We start from the raw sequence: 4,257 nt of genomic DNA, 5'->3' as shown, positions 1-4,257 counted from the left end.
TTTACTGTGGGCACAACGGCACACATCAAAAATGAAATTTAGTTGCCTGCTCTCAAAAGTGAAACACATACATGACACACACCTAAACATACTATGAACATATGTACAGACCCACATTCCTATATATACGTAGCAAATAAATATTAGATACTGTCCGTCTTGAATATATAACGGAAGGAGGAAGCTTGAGAGTTCACAAGATTAATGCTGTATGGGATGAAACTATGGCTGAATCTGGATGTTCTGCTGCGGATACCACGAAGCCCCCTCCTCCCAGAAGGTAACAAGGAAAACAGGTTGTGAAGAGGATGTGTAGGGTCCCAGATAATCTTGCGGACCCTGCTCAAACAACGCTTCTGTGCTATGTCCTGGATGGGAGGGAGGGAACTGCCCATGATCTTTTTGGCCATTCTCACCACTCTCTGCACCGCCTTCCTGTCTGAAGCAGTGATTCCTCCAAACCAGACCGTGATGCTGTATGACAATGTTGTTGTCCATTGCCAATTTTACTAGCACTATACTATGTCACACTTTAATGTTACTTAAAGAAGGTGGCAAGAATCATGCAATTTCCCTTCCTGTCATACTAGACTCATCCAGTCCAGCAAGAAATGCATCAGTGAGTCTTCTATTGCAGTGTTTCTCAACCTTAGTAAACTTTAAAATGGGTGGACCTTCAATTCCCAGCATTCCACAGCCCAGCACTTTTTTGCCTTGGAACTCAATCCACTGCACAGCCCAACACATCTACGCGAACAGTACCAGCACAAACATGTGTGTATTCTGTGCCTGTGGGGCCCCAAAGTTCAGTGGTTCACCCTCTTCAGCGGAGAGGGTGTGTGCTTCATGGTGGTTAGGTTCTTGGTTCAGGGGGGGAGGAAGAGGAAGAGGAAGAGAAGTGAGCAGCTGCACCAAAAAAAAAAACGCAAGGGCGGATGCGTCAGCTCACCACAGGGCTTGAATCAAACTGCAACACCACATGTTGTATGAAGACCATCAAGTACGCAGGGTGCTTCATCAGGATCTCCAGGTTTTGGAACAAGCCGGTTTGAGCATCCGGGTGCTGGAACTGTGGAGAGAACCCAACATAGGAAAATCAGAAATAGTGATGGGATCCTTAGTGCTCTCTTGAGCTCTGAGCAAAAACATCACAAATCATGGTCAGATGACTGCGGGGCACTGCAGATGGCTGTAAATGTGATTGCCAAACACCCCAACAGGATCATGTGGCTGCATAAGGGACCAGATGTTGTAACTTAGAAACCGGGTTGTTAATGTTGAGACTCTAGAAAGAGTGCAGAGAAGAGCAACAAAGATGATCAGGGGACTGGAGGCTAAAATGTATAAAGAATGGTTGCTGGAATTGGGAATGTCTAGTTTAATGAAGAGAAGGAAGAGGGGGGACATGATAGCAGTCTTCCAGTATCTCAGGGGCTGCCCCAAAGAAGAGGAAGTCAAGCTATTCTCCAAAGCCCCTGAAGGCAGGACAAGAAGCAACGGATGGAAACTAATCAAGGAGAGAAGCAACTTAGAACTAAGGAGAAACTTCCTGACAGAACAATTAACCAGTGGAACAACCTGCCTCCAGAAGCGGTGAATGCTCCAACACTGGAAGTTTTTAAGAAGAGATTGGACAGCCATTTGTCCGAAATGGTATAGGGTTTCCTGCCTGAGCAGGGGGTTGGACTAGATGACCTCCAAGGTCCCTTCCAACTTTTATTATTATTATTATTATTATTATTATTATTATTATTATTATTATTATTATTATTATTATATTATTATTATTATTGCACAGCCAGATGTTCAGACTGGATTTGGCATTTTTGTCTACCTATCGAGTCCTTACCAAGGACCTGGGATAGGCAGATGTGGATGTTTGATGGTGCTACAGATATCGTCGCAGGATGGAAGCAGTTCCTAGTAAGGCCGCCTTTTGCAATTGAATAATAATAATAATAATAATAATAATAATAATAATAATTATTATTATTATTATTATTATTATTATTATTATCCATTTTTCGGGGTCTGTGGTAACTTTGAATAGTTGTTAAGCGCCTGTCATAAGTTGAGGGACTACCTGTATGCGTTATAATGTTACTTCTTCCATGCTTTTTCCCAACTTAATCCCTCCATCTTTCCTGGTAGGGCAGGGGTCCCCAACCCCCAGGCCATGGACTAGTACCAGTCTGCCAAAAAATGGGCCGTGCAAGCAAGCAAAGACCCCTCTGCAGGATGCAGGCAGCATGCAAAACCCCACCCCCTCCGGTCCACGGAAAAGCCTGGTACCCAAAAGTTTGGGGGCCGTTGTTGTAGGGGATTCATTTTATCCCCTTAACCATCTTATGTTCCCTCTTGCATTTGTTCTGCTAATTCCCCCACTTACAGGTTCAATGTCATTTTCAAAGTCCTCATCTTCTGCGCCAATGATGGACATAGCCACGCCTCCTTGAGCTCCCAGTGCTGAGCTCTGGGGAAAAAAACAGACAAACATCAGAAATTCCCGGGATCATTTAAGCCAGGGATCCCCAACCCCCAGGCCACAGCCCTATTACCGAGCCACGGCCCGTTGAGAACCAGGCCACCAAAGCAGCAGGCAAGGGTGTGACGCTTCCTTTGCACACGTGTGGGATTTCGGTTGCATGCATGAAACCACCCCCTCCCCCCAATGCCCAAACCGGTGAAGCCACTGGTGCCACCGCCAGTGGTCCACAGAACCCAAAAAGTTGGAGACCCCTGATTTAGGCCACGGTTCTCTCAAATCCAGTCACTTCAGTTCCCAGAATTCCCCAATAAACACGCACACACCTTAAAGTTGCTGAAGTTGGGCAACAATATCTAGGAAGATCTTCTTATTTACCCAAGCTCACCTCAACCAGTGGGTCTTTATCCCGGAAAAGGGGTCTAAACATTCCATTTGTCGGAAGAAATTCACATTACTCCCTCTTTTCCCATCCCCTCTATTGTTCGATTAAAAGCTCTGGGAGGGAATCCTATTTCCTGTCCCCATCATTAATTAATATACCTAATTTACAAACACCTTAAAAGCCAATTTCCCACAGCACCCTTCAGATAGGTTAAGATGGCAAGCCCAGAAAACTCAGTATCAATAAAATACAGAATAGGAACCAGCTAAAAGCCACTGGACTAGAAGCTCAGAGCGTGTGGCTTCCGGTTCTGCTTAAGCACAAAGCCAGTGGTAAGGCCACTTGTCTCTCTCAACTTAGAAAGAAGACAATAGCAAGTCCCTTCCAAAATATGTTGCCGTGAAAAAAGCAGGGACTTGTCCACATAGCTGCCAAGAGTCAAGAGTGACTTAAAAGAGCACGCACAAACACACAATATGTCTATATCTGCATCAAAAAGCTCCTATATGCAAGTGCACTGGTCTTCTCTCTTCCCTCTCTCACATTCTGTCTGTCTGTCTATCTACCTGTCTGCAATCTGTCTGTCTGCCTGTCATCTGTGTCTGCCTATCCACCTTCCTGTCATGTCTGTCTGTCTGTGTCTGTCTGTGTCTGCCTGCCTGCCTACCTACTCAATCTATCTACCTATCTAATCTATCTATCTATCTATCTATCTATCTATCTATCTATCTATCTATCTATCTCGCTCTCCCTCCCTCCCTGTCATCCATCTATCTGTGTCAATCTGTCTGTCTGCCTGTCTGTTAACTATCTCTCCATCCATCCATCTATCTATCTATCCATCCATCCATCCACACCCCTCCCTCCTATTTGCAAGCACACCCCAGCCAATTACTTACTCCATTGTAACCCTCCTCTAACTCCATTCTGCCCCCTTGGGGGGGAGGGAGGGTCCCAGCAGCTGAGTCAGGGTGTCCAAATAGCCTGGATCAGCATACACCTAGTGCCACAAAAATAGTATTATAATTATAATACACATAACAATGTGACATAGCTAGTGCCTGTTCTTTAGCTAGTATTCACCTTCATTTGCAACCAGTTCTTCCCAAGAACTTAAGATGTCATAATGTTTTGATGTATTATTATTGTTATTATGGCTTGTTGCAGTCAGCCAGATGTTTAGATTGGATCTGGCATTTGTGTTGAATCCTTCCCAAGGACTTGTGACAGGCAGAGGTGGACAACCGCTATCACCAGTGCACAAGCTATTCTCCAAAGCGCCTGAAGGCAAAACAAGAAGCAACGGATGGAAACTAATCAAGGAGAGAAGCAACTTAGGACAAATTCCCTGGCAGTGAGAACAATTAACCAGTGGAACAACCTGCCT

At 44.9% G+C, this 4,257-nt stretch overlaps 1 long non-coding RNA gene across 1 annotated transcript; it reads right to left on the bottom strand.

The window, feature by feature from the left end:
* Positions 1–1,018: 1,018 nt before the first annotated feature.
* On the bottom strand, positions 1,019–3,807 carry LOC107301626. The gene is made up of 3 exons (XR_001549313.1): positions 3,770–3,807; positions 2,390–2,473; positions 1,019–1,069 (listed from the first exon to the last, which is right to left on the bottom strand). It is a non-coding gene; the product is annotated as an uncharacterized LOC107301626 (long non-coding RNA).
* Between the last annotated feature and the right edge of the window lie 450 nt (positions 3,808–4,257).

This window comes from Protobothrops mucrosquamatus, unplaced genomic scaffold (assembly GCF_001527695.2).
Source record: "Protobothrops mucrosquamatus isolate PMUCROS unplaced genomic scaffold, P.Mucros_1.0 scaffold15162, whole genome shotgun sequence".
Classification (NCBI taxonomy): Eukaryota; Metazoa; Chordata; class Lepidosauria; order Squamata; family Viperidae; genus Protobothrops; species Protobothrops mucrosquamatus.
This window is presented reverse-complemented; position numbering and strand designations above follow the sequence as displayed.